At 34.2% G+C, this 26406-nt stretch overlaps 1 protein-coding gene across 1 annotated transcript in view; it reads right to left on the bottom strand.

Annotated features, from left to right (window-relative positions):
* Positions 1-26406, bottom strand: part of UBL3 (ubiquitin like 3) — a 63321-nt gene that overhangs the window by 9085 nt on the left and 27830 nt on the right. The window lies entirely within an intron of this gene.

Here is a 26406-nt window from a genome sequence, read left to right as displayed (position 1 = left end):
TCACATTCTAAATTATTACTAATGCTATTTTCTGTTTATTTATTTAAATTCTGTAAAGACTTTTTTTTTAAAGAATGAGAATTTGGCATATGATTTCATTTCCATTATTTAACATATATGGGGGGGCAGATATGTTTGCCTTAATAAATAAAGGGAAACCAAAATTCATTATGCTTTTGTATTTAACTACTTCAACAATGTTCAGAGTTGGACTTTTTATAGGTTATCACTATTACTTTAGTATACATTTTTTCCACTGAAAAACTAACAAAAGAGGTGACGCTGCAGGTCACACCACTAAACAGAAGAAAAATTTAGTTGATAATCTACTTAGAAAAAATAAAGGGAAAACATTGAGTTATATATAACTCTTTATCCTACAAAATTATTCAAACCTAAACAAATTAACCAGAAACAATAAAGAACTTTACAATGGTTAAAGGGGGAATCAATAATAGTTGTTATGTTAAACCCAAATGCAGGATCATTTATTTTGGGAGGGTAGAGGAGAAGCTGTGTGTGACAAAGGACATAGATTCATCCTCAGTGGATAACCTAAGGTAAATAATGGAATTAACATTTTTGAGGTCCAATGAATTTACATTTCAAGTAAATATGTTTATTTATACCTTTTGTAAAACATTTCTAAGTGTTCACTTTTTAATTTTTTCTCTATCCATAATTAACTTGATGTTATTTTTAAAAACCATGACATCACTCATTTCCCTATTAGTTACAGAAACGCAAGGGGGATTTTCTATACTTCTAGGCCTCTGTTAAAGAGAGCAAATAAGACCTTCCCAAAAGTTGGGTCTAGTCCAGAGCTGAGTCCTGGGACTAACCTAGCTTCTTTATATATAAAGAACAGAGAATATCATTGTACCAGTTTGACTTGTGCCTGGTCCCAGGTTAGCCAAGCTCTCTTCTTCAGCTACCAATACTTTTTTCTTCTAAAAAAAAAATACCAGAACATCTTTAAGATGGCCAAGTCTACAATGAATAGATTGGTGCCTACCACAGCACCATTTAGAGACCAGGTCACTGATTTACTATCTACCACCAACATGGCCAACGCCATTCCCAGTGCCTCAGGACTTTGAAAATGTACTCAAAGTTATAAAATATCTCCTCTACAAAAATGCTAAGCACAAAGAATTCCTCATTTACTGGCATGTGACCAGATCCCATATTAGATGGAGTAGAACTAGATACCATACTAGAAATTAAATTCTAACAGTATGTGCATTTTATTTCCATAAAAAGTTTTTTAGAAGATAAAAGAAAAAGAAAAAGAAATCTATATTCCAGGTGAAAAGCTCTTTCTATATGTCCAGTAAGAATTTCTTGCTGCCTTTTTTAACCAGAATGAAATTTGAAATTAGACCAAAGAGCGTAAGTAATACAGGAAGAGATCTGATAAAATCATACTGCTGTAAATAAGTAATACAATCCAGAAACTTTTTAAGTTCCATCTGAACAAAATTCAAGTAATAGTTTATAAGAATGATTAAATTTTAAGAAAGCACCACTTATTTATTTCATATAACAAATAAGTAATGAGTGATTCTTAAAGCAAGGAATGCAATATCTCTACAATATGAATTTTAGTTCTCAGAGATACACTATTTACAGCTGTCTCTTTATATGTGAATACTGATAAATATGTACTATATACTTTGAATTTATATGGAATCTTTTAATGGCTTCATACTATTGTATAAGGGTCCTTCAGTCATTAATGCCCAAGAAATTATGCCCCTCATAATGGTTCAGCCACATGTGTTCAACGAGAAAAAGATATAATTAAATTCAAGCTTCCTAAGAGTTATGTAAATTATATGAATCTACTTTTTTCCAGAATCATCTTTAAAGTTTAAAACTAATTTCTATTGGGCTTTTATTCAAATTATAATATTTAAAAATAACAAAGAAAAAGGGGGAAAAAAGACTTAATTCTTAGAATCTGCAAAGACAATGCCAAAGCATACTTCAGACTTTCCCTATTATCCATCAATATGGAAATGGAAAAATATGTGACGGTATATCCTTACTAAGGAAATCTGTAGTTATTAAACAACATGAGGTATAGATCTATATGATCTGACATGCAAAGGTGTCCACAATATATTAAACTAAATAATATATACTCCCCATACCATAAATGGGTTCATGCAGCAAAGTTCCCAGAATTTCTTATTTTAAAACTAATATATACCACTGTCACCAGTAAACTGATAGTTCACCTTTGTATTTCAAAATCAATGGTCTAAAGAATGTATGTGCATCTCAATTTTCAGAATGATGGAAACTTTTGGCCTCTAGCTGTGTTTGACAGGTTTAAAAACATTTTTTTTTTTTTTAATGTTTACAGGGGGACATAAACTTTTTAGTTTGACACAGACCCTACTGAGCCCTACTTATTCACACTGGCCTGCTTCATACACTTATTATCATACCTGCCTGGCCCCAGAAAACATTAAAGTTTATAACTCATGGTAGAGCTTTGGGCTACAAAATCAGAACAAGATGCAAGGTAAGATTTCAAAATCTACTGAGAACCTAATCACCCCTCCGGGTAGGGAAAAAAGAAAATATGAAAACTCTAAGTCTATAAATACTTAAATCTAAGAAACCATCAAATATTACATTTAAAACTATCTAAAACTGACAATAACATTTAAAGACTACTTGAGGAAGAAAGTTTATGTCCCAAATTAAAAATAACAGCAATAAACCCACAAACTTAAATTGCTGTGTAAAGTAACACATTGCCTGAAACACTTCTGGTGCCTGGTACAATGGCTGGCATATAGTAGGTGTTCAATATTTGTTGATTAATATTTCAGTTTCTTTAGTTTCAGTATGCAAGTGGAAATGCAGACTGGAAAGGTCAGCACGAAGATTCAAATAAAGGCTTCAGCATTCTGGGCATTTTATCAAATGGCCAGTGCGGTATGTAGAATGGGAATGCGGGGGCGCCTGGGTGGCTCAGTCGGTCTGACTCTCGATTTCAGCTCAGGTCATGATTTCAGGGTGGTGAGATCGAGCTCTGCATCAGGCTCCATGCTCAGTGGGGACCCTACTTGAGATTCTCTCTCTCCCTCTCCCCCTGCCTAAAAATAATAAATAAAATAAATCTTAAAAAAAAAAAAGAATGGGAATGGTCCTTTTTGGTAGTTGTATGGACATGTGGATAGTTCCAACATGTAAACACCTCAGTGCTTAATTTGTCAGGCTCTGGATCTTCATTGTCAGTAACATGCCACAGTTTATATAAATACTATAATTTTGTAAGGCATTTTCAAAGGTAAAATTAATTCTGATTGTGCTTAATTTTCAAATGAAGCTAAAGACTGGGTTATTGATATGGAAGATTAATGGATGAGTCTGGACTTGTTCCTATGTTTATCTCTGTGTGACAACCTTGCTCCTAGACTAGAAGTATACATCTGCCCCAATATATAGGCAAGTGTATCTTAGGGCTGTAACACCAATGGAGGAAAACACTAAATTTCCATGCTTTCTTTAGAAAAAATTTTGAAAGCAATCACCCAGATAAACAACTGGATACACAGGTTGGTCAGTAGTTAATTACTCCTATGTCATAGTAAGAACTTTCTCAAGCTTATTCAGATAAATAATGTCAATTATACCTCCTCTCAGTAATTGTATGGCAATTCCTATAAATGTGAGCTAGTTTCCTTTAAAAGATTATGTTCCATTTATTTAAATATTTATTAATGAAAGATCTTTTTACTTCTTTGAAGCCATGCTAAGTCAATCTAGAAAATACCTTAAAAGAACTCTTGCTTGTGGGGTACTAGAATTCTTGACACATTGACAATGGATTAAAAACAACTCTTATTTACAGCTTAAAAGGTGATATACTACAGGTACATACTTGTCTAAAAATAAAACTGTTAATCAAGACTCCAAATGACTCGATATGAGACGGACCTCCTATTATGAATAAAATTCCCAAGGGATGTTCAGATTATCCAAATGAATGATACATTTCATAGTTACTTTTGAGGCAAAACAAATCCAAACAAGACTCTTAGTGAGGTAGCAACCTTAATCATTTCCTGTATGACCAATGCAAATGACAAGAACTCTTCTATGCATGTAATTTCAAGTTATCTCTATTTGTCAGATTATAACAATTTGGAGAAATCTCATCTAGAACTTAATTCACACAACAATTTGTTTTCAACTCGTCAGGGTGAAAAAAGAGGAAGTAAAAAGGGAGACTGGAAGATGGAATTAACTGGAATGGTCTTTGGAAATAAAACAGACAAGTATGGAGATGGACCATGCCCTTTAAAAGAAATATGGCTGTTTTTTACCAAGAGATCAACAGGTTGGTCAGAAAAGAAATTCTGCTCCCTCCCTGCTTTTGTGTTCTATCAAATAAATAAATAAAATCTTAAAAAAAGAGAAAGAGAGAGAGAGGAAGGAAGGAAGGAAGGAAAGAAGGGGGGGGGAAGGAAGGAAAGGAATTCCCAACTTCTCCTCTCAGTCTCCTAAGATTAAAACAAGTGACATTCAAGTGAAGAATCTTTCTGCCTTTGTAGTGCTCATTCCTGCCTTTTTTGCTAAAGGGCAAGCGCAAGTGGCCAGTGGAAAGATGTTAGACTTTCTTTGCAAGTCACTTTTTAAGAGCTCTCAATTTATCTCAAGGGGATCATACAGAGTAAATAAAGCCAACCCCAAAAGGTTACATACTATATGATTCCAAATATATAATATTCTTGAAATGACAAAACTATGGAATGGAGAACAGGTTAGTGGTAGCCAGGTTTTAGGAAGAGGGGAAGGGAAGGGGTGGCTGTATCTATAAAAGGGAAGCACAAGGGATGCTTGTGATGGAACTGTTCTCTTACTGGGGTGAATGGTCACATGAATCTGCATATGTGATAAAAAGGCACAGAACTAAATGCATACACACACAAACAAGTGCATGAAAAACTGGAGAAACCTGAATGAAGTCTGTGGATTTTATCACTGTCAATTTCCTGCTGTGAGACTGTACTACAGTTATATAAGATGACGTCACCAATAGGAAACCCAGGTGAAGGGTATACGGGATTTCTCTGTATTATTTCTTTCTTTCTTTTTTTTTTTTTAAGATTTTATTTATTTATTCATGAGAGACAGAGAGAGAGAGAGAGGCAGAGGGAGAAGCAGGCTCCCAAGGAGCAGGGAGCCCGATGTGGGACTCGATCCCAGGTCCCTGGGATCATGACCTGAGCCGAAGGCAGACGCTTAACCATCTGAGCCACCCAGGCGCCCCTCTCTGTATTATTTCTTATAACAAGTGCATGTGAATCTATAAATTTCTCCAAATAAGATATTTTAAAAAACTAGCACTCAACTTGCTAAAAATTTATATGGTATTATATGTCTGTCTTATTCTTATTTGCATTTGAAGATGAATAATGCTTTTTAAAAAATAACGTATGAAAATAGAGGTTTGATCTAGAAAAAAGTATGTAAGTCTATCAGTGACTTATTTTAAGACAATATGTGTATTTTAAAATCGATAAGCATGTTTTCTTGTTCCTAGAGTTACAGATTTTAAATGGCATATTTTCAATTTTTGCTAAACATTACAGAAAAATGGAATGAGGGAGAAATGTGCTCATTTTTTTAACATAGGACTGATTTAAAACAAATTATTCTAACAATTACAGTGCTAAAATATGGTAATCATATATTTCATAAACTTTCTTTTAGTTGTTCATTTATTCAAACATTTTCTGAAACAGACACTGTGCTTGGTGCCTGGATTACAAAAGATTTAATATGAAATCCCTTGAGGATTTTGTAACCTTGAAGCTATGAGACATAAAAACATAATTATGGGGGAGGGGGTAGCTAGGATATAAAATTTTAAGTGCTCATAAATATTAGCTGAATGAGTTTTTAAAACAACAAAAGGAAAACCTGTGAGTCTGACATTCCAGAGTAGGGTCTATATGGCACAGTGAATAAAGAAGGAGAAATGCTAACACCTGCCATTTATTGTGTGGCTTTACTGTATCTCCGGTATTGCTCTTAGTTACTACTCACCTAGCCCATTTCTGAAGCAGGTATTACTCCCCTATTTTAGAGGTGTAGGAATGAATTTAGAGACTTTAGTAAGTGCGTAAGCTGAGATTTGAACCTGGGTGTGCTAACAACACAGTATCTGATGTTTACCACTCGGGTCAAGTGAACCGGGTGGTCCCAGCAAATTCCTTACCATGGTCTTCATATTGTTCTCCATCACCATCTCAACCACTCTTGCCCTCACTATGGTCCAACCACAGGTACCTTTTCTCAGTTCCTCAAAAGTGCCAAGTTCTTACTTGCCTTAAGGCCTTTACACAGGTTGTTTCTTGTGCGTGGAATGCTTGGTGCCCCACACTCCCCACCCCAATCCACACACACTCTGGCTTACATGTATTTGAGATGGGATGGCATAAATAAATCCTCCTTAGCCTCATCCTCCTGGATGAAATAATGAAACTAAATTTTTGAAGAAACAGTAGAAAAAGAATTTCAAAATAGAATTAGAGAAGCCAAGAAAGCATTCCTATTCCCCACTGGAATGAAGCAGCAATCCTATTTATGAAGAAGTTATATGAGGCATCCATGGAAACAGATTTTTAACTTCTAAGAAAATATACCTGAATTCTTGTCTATGAATTTACTTGTATTATGGAGTCATAAACCAAAGTACACTGAGATTTGCTAAATGGACTGAAACTACAGGATCTTTTTCTATTTTCTTTTTAGTACTCAGCATGATGTTGATTCTAATATACATGAAATATAAAATCTTTATAGGTAAAAACTCAGTGGAATTCCTTTTTATTTGTAAAAACACTTACCTACCCTGAACGATAGGCAAAGGGGAAGCTAGACAGTTCTCCAGTTTAAGTTCCCAAGTAAAGCTTTTATGACATCTCATTTTAGTTGGAATGTGGATTTCCAGAACATTTAACTCACCTTAAAATGTAGATCAAGAATGACATTCCAAAGCAACATTTAATGCTTTTTAAATTATATGAACCTGTCAACTATTTATTCATTAAATTATTTTTTGATCACTGAACACAAACAAGAAACTGCTGAGTTATACAAATGAATTAACAACAATATTAAATTAGCCTACTTGCTTTCTAGAAAATATAGATGGATTTTTTTTCCTCATCAGTGAAGAAACAAAGAAACCATTGGGTTCTTATAAATACAGTTCAGAATCAAATAATGTAGCTCAAAATTTATAAGGCTTTGGTGCCTGGCACACAGTCAGTGCCTAATTAGCTATTATCACAAATTATCTATCATCGTCATCATCATAACCATCATTAGTTTAGTAGATCACATTTATATTAACTATATAATGCTCTCTCTTTAAATACTTTATAACACACATATAGTTTAAAATAAGTTTGGGAGACTTTTGTAAAATTAAAATTCCATGTGAAGACTGAACAATATATTTTCTTGAGAAACCTTGCAAATTATTCTTAAAATTATAATTTTTCAAGTTCCAAATCCTATAAACTTAGAAAACATGTTGGTTCTGAAATTGAATTACAGTTCTATATCACTTTAAAACTTGACTGTAAGATACAAACCAGCTGCTTTAACCAGATTTCAAATATGCAAGTGTAGTAGTCTAATTTCCTATACGTACTATCAACTAAATAGCGAATTTGAATGAAACCAAAGTAGTCTCTCTGGGACACTGGATCTGTATCTAGGGAAAACCTTTGTTTTGAGAAAGACTTTCAGGTCTTATGACTCACTTAATTAAGAACAACAGTTCAGTACAACTGTTTGTCAACCAAGCACTGAAGATATTAAATTATAGATAGGAGAAAGGGAACTGGCAAAGGCAAAGCAATAAAGAGGACATTGGGGAAGGGAGAGAGTAGCCTTTCCTATATTCATAATATTATGTTCACATATTTCAGGAGGATGACAATTTTCTTTTCTCTGCCCATCTCCCGTTAGTAGAAATAGGATGGTGTACGTTTTTTGGCTAAAAGCCTGAAATCATGGGGAAGGAAATTAATATTTATTGAATATCAACTATGCACCAGAAGTTTTCCTTACATATAGTATCTCATTGGAGTAGTTTTAGCACACATCTTATTTTAGTATCTACTATATAGTTCTTTTTCTTGTCTCTAATCACCCAGCTACTCCGATAAAACGGGTAGAACACAGGATGAATCTTTTAGATGTCTGTATCTCTTATATTTGTCTTGGCTTGCCATTATTTGAGCCTTGCACCATATTCCCCTTGAGGTGAGTGCTTGCCCTTTTGCTGGGGGTATCAATTCCCAGATTCTTTCCCTCCTACTTCTTCTATGCTATTATCAAATTCTCGGTACTACTTTAAATCTCATGTCTTTTACAATTTTCCTCATTCAACTTTTAAGACTTTAAGACTTGGGGGGAGTCTCAGAATTCATCCAGTTCACAGACAGGGTATAGACAAGGGAAAAGCGGCCCCGGGTGGCTAGCTAGTTAGTGGCGAAGCAGAATAGCACTGCCCAGGTTTTCTCTCTGAAGTCAGGGTTTGTTCTAGCACACTTCAGTGTCTCCCCAAACACTCTCCCAACCTCTCCCTACATCCTTCTAAATACTGGACTTACGTTTTATTCAAATAGCCACTCCAGAAGGGCTTGCTTTTCTCTTAGGATTCACACAACTTTTGAGACAAAATACTCCTTAATCTGCTATATGCTACCTGAAAACTAATTCTATTTCTCTGAGTGACAGAACTTCTAGGGAATATAAATGTTAAGAGGAAAAAAAAAAAAAAAAAAGCGTTCCTATATACTGTAAAATAAATTTGGAAATGCCAGGTTAAAAAATTCAAACAAGATGTCTGCCAAGAGCCGGGAGGAAGGGAAATGGAGAGTTAATGTTTAATGATTACAGATTTTTAGTTTTGCCAAATGAAAAGAGTTCTGGAAATGGGATGGTGGTGATGGTTGTGCATTATGAATGTATACTGTACATTTAAAAACGGTTAAGATCACAAAGATCTTAGTTTGTTACAAACCAACAAAGATGGTTTGTTAAAAAAATAACTTCCCATTAATAATTAATCTTGATCCTCTGATGTTTTAAAGTATTGAAGTGTAATAAAACAGTTGGAGAGTAATCTCATCTTGGTAATTCTGATATAATAAAGTATTTCATTTTATACAAAGTATAAAAATGGTGAAAATGGTAAATATGATGTATATTTTACTACAATCTAAAAGCCAAAAAATATTTACAAAAAAATTCAAAGTTTCTTCACTGCAAAAGTTCTCAGAATCTTTCATATGCCAAAATGACTTTGTGAGTCTTTAAGGGGAAGAGGGACCTGTGAGTCTACTTTCAGATGACACTTCAAACGACTGAACACACAAAAGTCTGGTAAACAAGGTACTAGGCTAGATGCTGTAGGAGATACAAAGATGATCAAAACATAATCAATCAGTACTTATAATTTGCTATAAAGCATTCAACCGCCTCAGGAGGCAGTGGGGCTAATAAAGGCAGGCCACTGAAGAAGTTTATTTACTGAATTTCAAATTTCTTGGGCATAATATGTTGATGTGGAACCTCATTTGCATGTAATGAAAAATCAGTAATCAGTCTTATGGCATAACATTTTACCATAAAAAATGTTGAAATGGTTGTAATTAAAATAACCTATTTATATCTATTGTTAGAGGACGTCAAAGTGACTTAATTTTTTTGCACTATAACTGTGAATTAAATATTTGCATCACTGCTGTATGAAAGGATAAGATATTCCCAGAGATGGTCTTTAATGTTAGACTAAAACTCACATTAAGATGGGCATCTTAAAAACACACATTTGAAAAGGCTTATTTTTCCATAAACTTTTTTTTTTTTTTTAATGAGGAAAATGGCTTAGACTTGATGCCATGGCTGTGGCTAGAAAACAAAATAATTTTAATGTGTGCCTTTGCCCTATAAGTGAAACTAATGGTTCTCTGAGGGACTGTCCTAGATGACTGTTAAAAGTCCCCTCCAGCTCTAATAATACAAAAAGGGCATGTTATTTGAAATATAACAATTTTATTATGTATGATAAAAAATATGCATAGGATATGTAAGCATTCAGTAATGACCAAGTTATTCCAATCAGTCACTTTTTATTTGAATTAACAGAGGTGGAATGATGCAAACCCAGTGCCTTCACTTCCTCATCGCTAACTCTGATCTTTAATTCCCTATAAATGTGCCTACTGAAGCCACACTACTGAACCATACTCTTGAAGGTCACTTATGACCATCTAATAAAAAACATCAAATAGCTTCTTCTCATTTCTCATCTTCCTTAATCCCTCTGTAAACATCTGACACAGTTTATTCCTTCCTTCTTGAAAGTCTTTCCTCATTAGGTTTCTGTAATTCCCCAAATGTATTTTCTGAAACACTAGCCTCCATGAAGTATTCTGGGAGAGAAAACAGTTCAGCGGTCAGGTGAATTTGCAAAACACTGCTTCATATATTCCTGTCTTGGAAATCTGCCATGTATGTTAACATATTAAAAACCCAGAGAATTCTTTTAGTGAACAAATTCATCTAACTTTAACACAGTTGCAGTATTTAACCACAGAACCAATTTTTCTTTCCCATTATTACCTGTTACCCAACCCACAGATCTAGTTTTTGGTAAAACATACTTTGGGGAATGCTACTATTCCTGCTTTTGACCCTCTCTTTTAGTTGTTCTTTTGCCTCTTGTACTCCAAATATGGGCTTTCCAAGGTTCCCTCATCAATCTTTTCTTTCCCCAACACTCTATCAGAGATCTCATCTACCCCTGAGGCTTCAATTGCCACCTATGTGGGACATTCCCAAACTAATTCTCCATGAGGCACGAATTTCATTTCTCCAACTGCCAGCTGACCATTTCTAATTGGATAGCCTGCTGTCTCTTCAAAATCGATCTGTTTAAACTTATCTCTTCCTAAATAAGAGGTATCCCTCCTGACTTATTTATTTCTGCTAAATTCTCCTGGTCTCCCAGTTACTCAGGCCTGAAGGCTCAGCATCGTCATTTACTCTGCTCTTTTCTTCCCCTTTACTAGGTTACTAAATTCTTTAAAATTCTCTTTGCTGCCTCTCTCACCCCCAAACCATCTTGCACATTGCCAGACAATTTCGACAGTTTAAAATTTTGTCATTGTGCTACAGGTAGCTAACATTTACTATCATTTACAAATAGTATACAGTACTTTGCATGAAGTATACAGTTAATTGTTACACAACCCTACGGGCTAGGTACTATCACCTCTGTGTTGTAGTAGGGATGCTGAGGTTAAGTAACTTAAGATCGCATAGTTCATAGTCCAAACTTCTCAGTCCAATCCAATTACTACTATTTCCCTACCTAAATTTCTATTCCAACCAAATTGATAAATTCATTATAAATCCTATCCTGCCAAGAATCACAAGAATGAATTCCTGCTTCTGTTCATTCAGTTCTAATGCCTCCTTTGAAGCCTATGTGACCACTCTAGCCTCCACTGCCCCTTCCTCACTCTGAGTTTCTATCCAATCATGGGCATGTGCTGAAGCAGTCCTATATATCCATGTTTGCCTGGGACAATTCTGATTTACATTTGTGGTATTACTATTCTAATGAACAGTGCTCCCTTTTATTCTCAAAAGTATCTCAACCTACATAATAAATTATAAGGTCATCCTACATATATCATATCATTTATTGTAGCAAGATACATTATATTTATGTCTTAACTCCCAAATTAAATCATGGTCTTTGAGGGTGGTAAATCAATCTTAGGACTTCTTAATAGTTCTCTTCCTTCAGAAGTTGCTAACTTATATCAACAGGAACAGTTGTGGAGATGAGGTGCCTTTGGCTGTTTTTGTTTCCTAATTTAATCTTCATTTTAGATCAAAAGAAGAAAAAATGCATATTAAATTAATTCATATAGTTAACCTCATATGATTTACTGTGCCTGAAAAATAGTAGGTACTTAATATGCTGGAAGATGAATGAATAATGTACCAGAATATGGCAGACTACAGACAATATTCTTAAAATATTTCGATAATGTACATGTAACACTATAACCAGGAAGCAGATCTACCAATAATCACCAAGAAAAAATTTATTTTAGTATTTTTTACTGTTACAGTTAGGTGATAATAGACTCACTATTTTCCATACACAACTATTATGGAATATAAGCCCTGAAACAGACCACAGTGATAATGAAAAACCGTTGCCCTGAAAAGGAAAGAAAGAAAGACATTTAAAAAATCATTCTATTCTTTACAATATGTTTGTCAGTCAACTCATTATTCAAAAGTGATAGCAAGCTCTCCTATTTAAGAAGAATACATTTTGTCTGTCCATGAAGAAAACAATTGTTCCAGGCTGCCTGTGCTTTGCAGTCCTATTCAGCTTGCACAGACAATTTGCATCAACCTGTGACTAGTGATACTGTCACTTAGTGGTGCCCCAGATAGCCATGACCTCATGTGCTCTTAATATGGAGGTTCTCATTTATAAATTAATGTCTCTGGAATACTCAGGGATTCTTACTTGAATATAAATAAGTGTGCTTTAATTATTATTTATTAAATTTTGAAACTCAAATAATGTATCAGTTTACTTAGGATTAGGCTGACGAATTATTCAGCAGCAGAGCTCTACATAACAAACAGGGAATGAAACAAGCAACTGTGATAAATGCATCCACACAGGCAGATAACATTAAATACAATTATTAGTAAAATATAGCATAAGATCTATGCAGGATATACTATCTAAGAATGTTAATTAACACAATCATTGAGTGCTAGTCATTGGAGGTGAATGCATTATACTATTCATAAAACACACACACACACACAAAACCCTGAATGTTCATAAAAAGTTATTACAGAATATAAAGCCAGCAACATCAAAACATCTAGTATTACAATACAGAAAGCAAAACAAATGACAGCAGATGGTTTCAAAGAGGGGAAATAGAGAACTGCAGTACAAATTACAACTAAAAGGGAAATGTTCACAAAGAAATAGTTTAGGAAAAGGTCAGGTGAACTGGGGAAAAGTAAATGACTAACAGCAAAAGAAGAAATATTTATAAACAGGAAAAACTGTTACGAGCAGATTAGATAATTATCTGAATACATGGACAAGAAAACAGCAGAAGTATTGTTGCCAGAGAAATAATTCAAGAACTAAAGGACCCCGGCACTGAGCTGAAAATACCACATTATACTTTTTGCAAATTTAGAAACTTAGGTCCAGAGAGAGATAAAGAAGATTCGTGTAAGGTTATGAAGAAACCAGAAGATAGAAATCTTCAATTGATGCAATTCAGTTAAGTATGACAACCCTCGGACTTGGACTATATGCTGAGCAATGTTTTTGGGTTTTTTTTAAACCAGTGAAATAGCTTATGTTCGTGTCTATTAAACACCATCTGCAAGAATATGTGAGAAATTTCAGAAGTTGCTAACTTATATCAACAATAACACAGAGTAACTAACACCATAAAACAGATATAAAAGTCTGGGAAAGATATTTAATGAGTCTCAGTTCTTATTATAAGAACTAATGACAGTGTTCCTATCACTTTCATTTCCTAAATTAGATTTTCTTTTATTTTCAGAATATTGATGACGTTAATGTTTGAATAATTACCAATCCCTAAGGTACTGTTCTTACTTTATCTTCAAAATTTTATAAAGTATGACTATGGCATAAAAGTTGCTATCTTAGGTAATATAATAAAATAATTTTTCCCAATTTTCTGCAGAAGCAATTCAACAATGCTAAGAGGCACTCCCTATTAACACCCCCTCCCCCCAACCCCCCCCTCTCTCTCTCTCACACACACACACATGCCCACTTGTATGTTGACCTTTTCTGGCCTAGCTTAGTTCTGTTTGTTAGGTGAAAAGTAAGTATTCAGGTAAAGGTTAATGTAGAGAATATGATAATGAATCTGAAAGTTAGAAGAAGATATGAAGAACATGGATGCCTCAACAAGGGAGGCTGCTAGTGGATATGATTTTAAATGTTATTTTGGTTACAATTATTTTTTCCATAGCTGCTCGTTACAAGGTTTTATTAATTTTTCTTCCGCAGTGTTTATTGCATCTATTCTTTCTCCATCCCTCAACCCCATTCCCTCTGTCAACATTCTAGTTTAGACCATTATCACTAGTTATCTACTAACTGGTCTTCCTGGGTATTCTGTGCCTCCTTCTCCCATGCTTAATCCTGTGTATGATAACTCATCCATGCAACAAATATTTACCGGGCACTTATCATAGGCCTACCATGTGAATCCACAAATATTCAAGACCTACAAAAGCAAGAGAAATTAGCAGGCACACTTTAGTATGTGCTTCTAAGATCATGAAATTGCCTTATGCACGTGATTATGTTTTCTGACAGCAGTTTTGGGGAAGAACTAAATGCATCAGGCCTACAAAATAACAAAGGTACAATTCTACCCAAAGTTACTGTTACAGTTCTTATCTACCTATTGAAGCCAATATTTTTTCTTGGCACTCTTAAACTTTGAACACAGCAAACATTCATTTCACATTCAAGTATTCAGGCTATTCGCTCGTGAATGGAGTTAGTGATTTTGATCACATATACATAAGCTTTTATGTATACAGGACCTCATGCCTTCGGGGAGAACAACTACTATTAACGGCTTTAATTTAGCAAATTCTAAATAATTTGGATCCTAACCAATTCTAACTTATAAACTTTTATGTCCCAAGGTTTCATTTGTAAATCCACTGTTTGTAACCTAGATTACATTTCTATAGAAAAAAGTCTATCTATGGCTTGTCAGTTTCCCAGAGAATTCCTAAGAGTCTATTTTATATAATAATATGACTAAGATATACCTAATATGCAGTGAAAAGTAGTAACACTTCTAATAGTCGCAACCACACATAACTTACTATGTGCAAGCTCCTCTTTTAGGTGTTTTACCTATTTCTACCGTTTACTCTTCATAGCAACCCTATAGGAAAGTTACTATCATTATGCCCATGTTTTACAGAGGAGGAAACTGAAGCAGAGACTCAAGAACCTGCCCAAGGTCCAACAGCTAAGAAGTACCAGAACTGGGTTTCAATCCAACCCTGCTTTTAGCCACTATGTTAAATTGCCTATAACTATTAAAAAATTTTAGCTAGTTTAACCTGCAGAGCATTCAAATTTTTTAGAGTACAACATGGTTTTACTTCATATGACTCATCTGATATTTCAGGTTCTTCTGAAGTTGAATGGTTTTATTACTTCCCTCATTGTTATTTATTTACTGAACTGCTCACATACATACATATATAAGAATTTACTTCAGTATCACTATATAGTCAAAGCCTCTGGGTAAGCTGAAGCTCTTGGACTGCCCCATTCACCTCCAAAACATATGCTTCCTAAATAAATAAATCTGACTTGTTCTGGCTTTAAAAACAAAAAACAAAAAAATCTGTTAGGAAGTTAACTGTAAGGGCAAATATTGCCACAACTTCTATAAATCACTCTAGAAATATACCGAATTAACTTTTGATTCCAATTCTTAGTGTTGTCTTGTATGTTATATTTACTGGAGGCAGGGTTATAGCTTGATATTTTCATTTGTTCATTTTCTGTAAATCTCCCTCCACCACTGACTGCTCTTGGTGATACAAATCTTGGTAGCATCATCTCCTCAGCCCAAGAAACAGAGATTCAAACAAATTACTAACATAGGTTCAAATCAGAAAGATTTATTGCTATGCATATGGGATTGTTTTGGACTAGTTTTTCCATGAAGACAAGAAGACTGGGGCAGGGGTGAAGGGCTGGAAAATGTAGAGAAAGCTCAGTGAGGATTCAAACTAGAGAGAAAGAAATGAAGACACAGAGTCCCCAAATGAGAGGGAAAAGAAATCGCTGACTCAAAGATCAGGGGTGTAGTATGGAGTATTTGCTGATCTCATAACTCATGGACAATTGAGGTCAACAATCCTGGATACCTGGGCTACCTTGTGTGGAGACCCAAGTGTGAAATAAAAATCTTGTTCTAAACCCAAGTGAAAGTGAACAGACCAGTGGGAAATTTCCCTCCAGGTGGAACAGCAGTGGACACATGACTGATCACACTATATGAAGCCTCAAATTAGGAACAATGCCTCTTTCTCCCTTGCCATGGGACTTGATTTCAGAGTAATCAAATCTATCTAAAAAACAGTATGTAATTCCTTGGGAATCATACTGGTACTCTTGAAATTGCACTTCTTTTAAGTAAATACAGTTGTGATCCTTGAACAACACAAGGGTTATGGGCACCAATCCCCTCACCCCAACATGGTCAAAAATCCACATATAACTTTTGACTCCCCCCAAAACTTTACTAATAGCCTGCTGTTGACCAGGAGCCTTACCAATAACATAAACAGTTAATTAACACATATTTTGTATATTATATGTATTACTGTATTCTTACAATAAAGTTATAGAAAAGAAAATATTAAGGAAATCATTAAGAAAAAAATACATTTACAGTATTGTATTATATTTATCAATACTGTAAGTTTATGTCATCTATTTATAAGATGAACCATCTGTCAGTACCTACATCACTACTATCTTAACATGATACAAAACACTGTAGATGTTATATGTATTACTAACACTAGATATCAAAAATGGAAAGATAATGTGAAACAGGAGGTAGCTACAAAATGATTACAGTAGCATAGTATGTACTATAGTTAATTTTATGCAGTTATGATTTAATACTGCATCTTTATGTTTGTTTACATTTCTCTTAACTGTGAATGGCACCACATATGGTCTGTGTTTATATGCATAAGTTTTGATAAATTTTAACTTTATAATAGATTTTTGTATATTTTCTGATAGTAAGTGATAAAACAGAATAGTATCTATATATATTCTATGTATTCATGGCAAAGGTAATTTTTTTCTTTTTTTTTATATTTCTAGGCTATGCAGTTCATCTGCAAGTTTTTTTTCAAACTGTCACAAATCTCCAAAAAGATTTCTGATATATTTACTTTTCTAAAAAAAGATTTTATTTATTTATTTTTAGAGATAGAGAGCATGCAAGCAGGGGGAGGGGCAGAGGGAGAAGCAAACTCGCCACTGAGGAGGGAGCCTGGACCCATGCAGAGCTTGATCCCAGGACCCTGAAATCATGACCTGAGCCAAAGGCAGACATTTAACCAACTGAGCCACCCAGGCACCCCTCAATATATTTACTTTTTAAAAATCTGCATATAAGTGGACTCATGCAGTTCAAACCTGTGTTGTTCAAGGGTCAACTGTAACTTATCCAATATTGCCCCAAGCTACATAATTGGGTCAATGACGAGTTAAACTAAAATTCCAAGCTCTCTACCAAGTCAAAGCTTCCATTTAGCTATAAAATTAATACTGAGGACCATTTTTTCAAAGTGTGGTAGCAGTGATAGGTGTTTGGGTTTTGTTTTGTTTTTAAAGTCTTTATTTTCAATGACACCAAAAATAACTTAGTTCTGCTGTTCAATTCTTATGATAGAAAAAAACAGAAAAGAAAACAGAACATAAAGCTTAAAAAAAATCCACTGCAAAGGAAGAGGCATGTTAGAGCTGGCCTAATAGAAATAATTAGATGATAAAAATTAAGCCATGTACTAAAAGGCTAAAGATTTGAGTTGCTTTTAGAACCCTCAGAGGTCGCTTCTGTGGCAGGGGTAGTTTTTGTACACAGAAAATTCTTTTTAAACTTTACTTCAGTTTTGGTTTTTGAAATCAATCAGTCGGTTAAGTATTTGACTCTTGGCTTTGGCTCAGGTTATGATCTCAGAGTCATGGGATTGAGCCCCACTTTGGGCTCTGTGTTCAGCAGGTAGTCTGCTTGAGATTCTCTCCCTTTCCTTCTGCCCCTCCCCCCACTCGCACACTAACGCTCACGCACGCGCTCTCTCTCAAATAAATAAATCTTAAAAAAAAAAAGGTAGAGTTATCTGGTGAACATTGCTAATCTTCTTTAAGGTCTACTGACACATTTATGTCCACTGGCCAGGGCAGTGCTGGAGACAAACTATTACTCTTCTAATACCATACAGACATTCCCCAATATATGTTCAAATCTACAATTTAATTCACATTACATACATTACCTACATGCTTTAGGGAAGCACTTTAAGAACTGTTACTTTACCTTTTATGGCTATTGCAAAGATCAAATAAGTATGAACATTTACTGTAAATTCTAAGACCTTAAAGTGCTATTAGTCTCATATTTATATAAAAGAAATAATCAACTTCGATCAAATAAAATGGCAGTCCTCGATTTATCCTTTTCCTAACCTTGCTCAGTTATTTCCTACTTTATATGTGAGGTCTGACATACATTTAAGGCCTATAAATCCTTTGAATATTAATTAAACATGTAAATAAGTTGTATCTCCTCAATTAGATTATAAACTCCTCAAGGGCAAGAATCACAATACCATCTGTTGCTTTTGTCTTCATTCTACTCCCTCTTACCATGAGCCAGTGTTTCAGAGTGGGTATTTGTGGTAGCACTATTAAATATCCTTAATGAAGGCATGGTACAACTACTGACCCAGCTGATTATCTTCCCCAATGTGCGTCAATAAAATCATCAGGGGGCCATTAGGGAGGAAGAGAAAAATATCACGATTACCATGATCACCAGTGCAGTCTCTATTGCAACCACTGAAGAGGTAGCTCTAAAATGAAGCAGCTACAGTCCATATGCTTACTAACAATCCTTACTCCAAAGACTAGGGTCCTCTGAACATCTACAATCATTCTATAAATTTTTCAGTCTTTAAACCATGATTATTCTGATAATTGAAATCTGAATAGGGCAGCCTGAAGCACATATAATAAGAAAATACATGGAAAACAAAAACTGTTAAGTATATAGCACAGATTACACAGAGAATATATAAATGAATTACTTTTCAAATGAGGGAATTCAGCAAAGAAATTGAACTATACGATCCTCATTAAATACTCATCAAACTTTACCATTTTAGTAATTTTTGACATGCCTGATATTACTGTTGGTGGTGCTCATAATAACAATTACAAGATTTACTGACTGCTTACTATATGTCAGAAACCATGCTAATTACAATTACATGAAACAGATACTATTTTTATTTTCCAGATGAGAAAACTGAGGCTTAACTGAGGTTAAACACCTTGCCAAGGTGAAGTGGAAGACTGAACACAGCTCTGACTACCTCTGAGCCCAAGACGTTAGGCTAAGCCAGGATTTCTTAAGCTCAGCATGAATGGCATTTTAGAATGGACGATTCTTGGTTGTGAGGGGCTGTTTTGGGCACTGAAGGCTGTGTAGTATCACCACTAGTCTCTCCCTACTGGCTCCCAGTGGTACCTCGCCTTCCCAGAAGTAATGGCAATACAAAAAAAGTCCCCAGACATTGCCAAATGTCTCTTGGGGGGGCAGTATCACTTTGGTTAAGGAACACTTGACTAACCACTTTAACTTGTTGAATCATCAAGACCACATTCTTGGAGAAATCCAGGGCAATGGAATAACTTCATGTTTTAAACTACACAGCAAAAAAGTCTATTTCAAATCATCTGAAATAAGACCAACTGAAAAAAAAAAACTAACTGAAGATATTCTATGGTTAAGTAAAAATGTTTTAATGGTATTTGAACTCAATAAATTACACTATTTTCTCTGCTTCCATATACAAAGACCATAAAATTATGAGTAACAAACAACAAAAAAGAACTTTTTAGATGCAGATGAGTGTCAAGTCGCCCTTTAGATTGAATATACACAATTGCTGCCATTGGCGGGGGGGGGGGGGGCGGAGAATCAAAATGCTGGAAGTATCTTCAGACCCAGTTAAGGACTACTCTTCTTTTTTGTTCTTTATCACCTCCTTTCCATATACGTATACAAATTTTGCCCTATTATTTTACCTATCATGTTTGGCTTTTTCTTTTAGCCTAGAGAAATATTATACAGTTTATCATCATTTTATTTCAGACTTTGTTTTGAATGACTTTTGCTTGCTTTCAAAATAAGCCCAAATCTTAAAGGACAAGGTTTGCCACAACTATGGATACTGAAAGAAAAAGTCCAAAGAGTAAAAGTATTTAATGCAATGGCAGAATAAATGGATTGAGGATAAAACTTCCTAAAATGATTCTGGGATGAGGGGGAAGGGGAAGGAATGACTATACTAATATCCAAAGGTTTCAAGAGTTTATTTCAAAATCCAACTGCTGAGTAGTCATTCCTTGTCATGTTTATATTTATGATCATATGAGGGTTTTACTTCTCCAAATACCCTACAGCCAATTCAAATAGATAAATCACTGAATTTCACAAACAATTTTAAAATGTCTTTTGAAATACTAGTTTTGACATCTTCCTCTACTCTATATATGACAAGAGATACCAAAAAAGTAATACGACTGACAGGTTTAAATTTCAGCTTCTTATTTCCCCTTCTGACCCTAATTGAATGAATGAGAAGAGGTTTAAATTTCAGCTTATTTCCGCTTCTGACCCTAGACGAATGAATGAATGAGCTCTGATGGCCGATGGTTGGAAAAATTTTAGGAGAAAGAGGAGTTCAGACAGTGTAAACCCTTCTGGAAAGTCATTTGGTGATTAATATCTTAATCTGTAAAAAATGTTCCTCCTCTTTTACTCATCGATTCCACTCCTATAAAATGCATTTGATATAAGGCATTAAAAAACAAAAGAAGCAGAAGAAACAAAGATATGACATAAAAATCTTTATCTCTAAAAAACCTTAAAAATGAAAAGGAAAGTCTGGGTTTAATACATCCAAAAAAAAAAAAAGAAAGAAAGAAAAAGATAAGAATATGGTAGACCAAACTGATGGAATATTATACAGCCATAAAGATTTATAAAATATAGGAAAATATGGATGGAAAAAGTCAAGCCAATCTTTTGGTATGATAATACATGCCAGTCTGTCAAATTACTGAAGCAACAATGCCCTTCAGACACACATTCAATCAAATAAATAATGTTCTTTCAATTAGCACACTGACAGGCTGAGGGAAAAAAGCTCACACACACCAATCTCTCGGCAGACACCAAAGAACCACTACCAAAAAAATATTATCATATATTTTATATGATATATTTTATGTTTTATGATATATTTTAGTTATAAAACTAAGTTTCTTTTTAGTTTTTTGCTTTAGCTTATGACCACAGTTAACTGGCATTTAGCTATCTGGGTAAGGAGCATGTGTTAGAAATTATAACAGATGATGGGGCGCCTGGGTGGCTCAGTCGTTAAGCATCTGCCTTCAGCTCAGGTCATGATCCTGGGGTTCTGGGATCGAGCCCCACATCGGGCTTCCTGCTCCGCGGGAAGCCTGCTTCTCCCTGTCCCACTCCCCCTGCTTGTGTTCCCTCTCTCGCTGTGTCTATCAAATAAATAAATAAAATCTTTAAAAAAAAAAAAAAGAAATTATAACAGAGGAGCAGTCAGAAATCAACCTAAACCTGTGACCAAATGCCACCTGAACTGGATGGTTACATTGTATATGTTTAGGCGGCACTATTTTAAAAATTTGAATGTAAAAATTCAGTGACTAGTTTATTATTATGAGTTACTACCATATAGGAGGAAAAAACAGAGTTAAAAACACTTTTTTTAACTTTCCATGAATGAAAAGGCTAGAACTGTTTTAGATTCATCTGGTACTAGAAAGGAAAATGCTGAACTTGCAAAATTTGTATTAAAAATTGAATTCTGGTATGTTTTAATTAATTCTTTAAAAGTAAAAACTAATAAACAGCTATAATTAAGCACTTAGATCTTTTAAAGTAAAAGTTAATTATGATTTTTAAAAATATGTATTCTGCAAAGAAAGAAGAGTAAAATAGAAGGGGAACCCCACAACTTAACAGAATTGGGATCAAGTAGAATATTAAGCTATGATTAAAATTATCTAAGAATAACTAAAACCTATAAAAGAAAAGATCTGTTGTGGAAAAAGGGAGACTGGGTTAACTGACTTTATTCTGATTTTAAAAAAAATTATGTTTATAAGTAAAATAAAAGTTAGAAGATGGGAAAACAGATGCAAAAATAGGGGAAAGCAGACATGAAAGCTACCTTCATACAGACTTGAACGTCTGTCACCGAGGAATGTATATGGATTAATTCTTGGTAGTTCTCAGGGCATTCCTGGGACCAATGGGAGGGGATTATAGGAAAGCAAATCATCAGAGCCAGAAATAAAAGAAGCAGGCTAGCTTATGAAGAAATGAGTTTCCCTTCCTGATAAGTATGCTTGCAGAGGGCCATATAATAACTACTTGTTTGATGTACTAGCTAGAATACTGAACCAGACTCTAGATAACCTGTAAGACCTTTCCAACCCTAAGGGAACTTATATTTGCTTGATGTTTGTTAATGTGTCAAACACTATGCTAGACATTATATATATATTTCCTATGAAAATAAGGATCAATAATTGTGTTTTTAAGAATATTAGTATCCTGAAAAAAATGAACGTTCCAAAATGCTAATTTTAAAAAGCAAAACATGGAACTGTATTTACAGCATGACAAAGAGACAAATAAGGAAACACGTAAAATAGTAATAGCTCATATTTCTGGGATACTATGAATACCTGCGTACTACAGATATCTGTGATAAGATAATGAGTGATTTTGAATTTTTACTTTATCCTTTTCTGCATTTTCCCAAACTTCTACAATGAGCATGGATATACCTTTATAAACAACAAAGATTATGGAAACAGAGTTTATGATATATTCAATCATTCTACGTTGCATTGACCTGACATACAAAATGTATCTGGCCTCACAAATATATGTATGTATACACGTAACAACTTGGTTACATATAATCTCGTATTGCAAGCATCAGAATTAAAAACTGTCATCTGATTCAGAAGCATGGGACCATTTCAATTAAGCTAAACAGTTAAAAAAAAAAAAACAACCAAATGATTAAAAGATATTTAAAATCTCAGAAACACTAATATTTATGTAAAACATATATGTCAAACTAAGCATATATCTGCTATTTCATGACAACAGAACAATTAAATGGCCCAGCAGCTTTCCACAGTAATTCTCACCTTAAAATTCTACCTGAAAAACAAACTCAAATTTTAATTTTCCAGCTAGATTTTTAAAGTTCCCAAATCTCAGGAGTCCCTCAGGCTGTAGAGATTTAAAATCATCTGGGGAGCTTTTTAAAATTATATTTATAGGCTGGACCCCCTCTTGAGAAATTTTCATGTGTCCTCTTGGATGAAATCCTGGCCATTTCTACTTTGAAAAAGGCCCTTAAATACTGCCTTCTTTTTGAGAAACATGACTACATATTCTTTACATCTTTTCATAAAAATTAGTCTCTTTTAATTTCAGAAAGAAAATCACTCCTTCAGTACAACTGAAAGAAATATTATGAATTCCATTGCTCTTATACTTCCAGATATTTGTCCTGCCATAGTTTGCATTGTATGAATGGTTGAAACCTCACAACTTTCAAGAAGTTGAAATGATAGAGCATGGTTTTAAATACTCATTGTATACCATTTTCATGCAATTAATCGAACATTAAATTATACACAGGCTCGATTTAAAAATAAATTCCTAACAAGCAATTCTACTTTTTAAAACTATTAAGGGTTTACAAAAAACTAGGGACATTAGAAATCCCCTTCTAGAACAAACTGGTGGGCATCTTAAGTAGCATCTTGCATCCTATGTTAGTAAATTACATGGAAGTCATTCAATCAGGTAAAACTGTGTCATGAAGGGAAAAAAGTCTTTTGCTCAGTGGGTAGTTATTTCCTCTTTCATGGTTATTGATTGACATACTAATCTTTACATTAGTCTACTTTAGAAAAGAAAATAACCAGAAAATATCTAACGCCAGGCTGGAAAATGGGGTTTATAACTCTTGCCAATTCCTACTGATTTATAGCAGATGCCAAAACTGCTCCATTAAGAAGGATTCTGAAGCCATCTCTGGGCTCAGTGGAACATGAGTTGTGACTGATTACCCCACATCTGTCATAGACAAAGGGGAGGGCTGGGGGACCACAGGGGTGGACAAAGCTAAAATGCAAGGGTGCCATATATTTACTGATCTCAGTCTGATGCCTTTTTTAATTGTACCAAAATATTTGCTTCATTATAAATACTAAGTGAGGAGTTCTTTAGCTTTAATACAGCTACTGAATAAAGCATTACCGATCACAAAACAAAAAAAATGAATTATGAGTATGCACATGTATCACTGGGTCAGGAAAGATGACAAAGCCAAGGACAATATATCTTTTCAGGCAATGGCCATGTTATACACAGAAGCAAATTTTAGAATGAAGAAAGTGTTTTTCAATACTTTTTAAAGTAGCTTCTGTGTCACTGAAGCAGTTTTAGGCTTTACAGTAATAACCTCTACCTTTTTTTTCCTACTGTGGAGCTGTATTTCTCAATAATATTTAATACATCCCATATTATATTACCTCAGTTACAATTATCAATGTAAATTTTATGAAATCTAAATACAGACTGAGCTATTTCTGATGAAAATTTAACATCTAAATTGAGATATGCTATAAATAGACTTCAAAGACTTGGTATGAAGAAAATGTAAAGTACCTTTAATAATTTTAATTATCTGTTGAAATGATAATATTTTTATATATTGGGTTAAAAACATTATTAAAATTATTTTCACCCATGTACTTTTTAAATGTGGCTATTAGAAAATTTAAAATTATATATATTTGGTTGCATTGTATTTTTACTGACAGTGCTGCTCTTTAAATAATCATTTTTAAACCAAATTGTGAATAGGATTTATGACATTCAAAACTCCCTATTATATTTTACTTGGAGAGAGCTACTTACCATATTACTTAATGTCTCTTTTATAAAGGCCTATGTAAGAAATTTCACACTTAGTGCCAGGAAAAACAATTTCCTTTCCTAAGCAACTGGTAAAGTTTTGCTTTACAACGTTAATCTTACTATAAATGAGGTATCTACTTTTGCTTTGCCCATAGAAAGCTCAGAGCCAAATAACAGCCAAACTTTAATAATTGTAAAGAATCTACAGGAACATGACTCTACCTAGCCTTACTTAGTATTCTCCCTCACTTTTTCTTTGCTCAGATTTTATTTTTCTTTTTGAAAGACACACATCTTTTTTTGTTGTAATGAGCTAAGAAGTAACCTTGAATAAGAATCAAAGCCTGGATAAACACTAAAAACAATTCAAGGCAAAGCCAAACTCAGTTAAGGAAAATATTAAAAAATTGTATTCAATGCCTCAAAATGCTATTTCTCATTTTCTAATTCCCTATGCATAGTTCATTCACTTCAGTAAAAATAAAGCAACTTTAATCAACAGACCACAATACTCTCATATATTTTGGAGAAGGAAAACCAAAATCACTTTTTGAAATAAGATGAAAATCCTTAGAGGAAAAGGTGTCATCAGTGAATATTAGTGACACTGTTGTGCCTATCTAATGAAGTCATGTTTACGGTAACAAAAGAAAGAATCCAAATCAGGCTCCTCAAATTTATTCATGGGAATTCATCCAACCTAAGAGGAAACAGGAGTTTTGGGTCTAACTTAGAAGCTTTAGGGGAAAAAAATTATGTATTGTTATTTGGATACAGGTTTTGTGAAATTACTTATTTTACAGCCAATATGAATAAATATAGACTGATTTAATTACTTCAAATGTCATTATGTAGCAACAAAATCTTTACATATTCACATATTTTACTCTTCAGTCCTTAGCTAAAACTGAGCCCACCTGTCTTACAAAAAAACAAATTTCTGTGGCACGTGGGTGGCTCAGTCCGGTTAGCGTCTGCCTTAGGCTTAAGTCATGATCCTAGCGTCCTGGGGCATGGAGTCCCGCATTGGGCTCCCTGCTCAGCGGGGAGCCTGCTCCTCCCTCCTACTTGTGCTCTCTCTCACTCTCTCTCAAATAAAATCTTAAAAAAAAAAAAAGAAAATTTCTATTCTACCAAAAAGAAAACTTAATCTTAGAAAAGAAACTCTTGATAAAAACCTGAAAGTCTGCTCAAAGTTTTCTATTCTTCACATGAATAGATCATTTAATATACAGAGATACACTAATATGTAATAAGAAACAATGATAAAAATTTTATTTCTGAAATTCCAAGCCAAAATTTACACAGGGTAATGGCAAGAAAAACTAATACTCTTTCAACAATTCATCAAATATTTACTGAACACCCACTCTTTTCTAAGATACATGTGTCCCATGCTCTCACTGGAGAGGCCAGA

The sequence above is a fragment of the Phoca vitulina genome, unplaced genomic scaffold, assembly GCF_004348235.1.
Source record: "Phoca vitulina isolate PV1807 unplaced genomic scaffold, GSC_HSeal_1.0 scaffold5, whole genome shotgun sequence".
In the NCBI taxonomy this organism is placed as follows: Eukaryota; Metazoa; Chordata; class Mammalia; order Carnivora; family Phocidae; genus Phoca; species Phoca vitulina.
The sequence above is the reverse complement of the archived record's forward strand: the minus strand, read 5'-3'. Positions and strand labels throughout refer to the sequence as shown.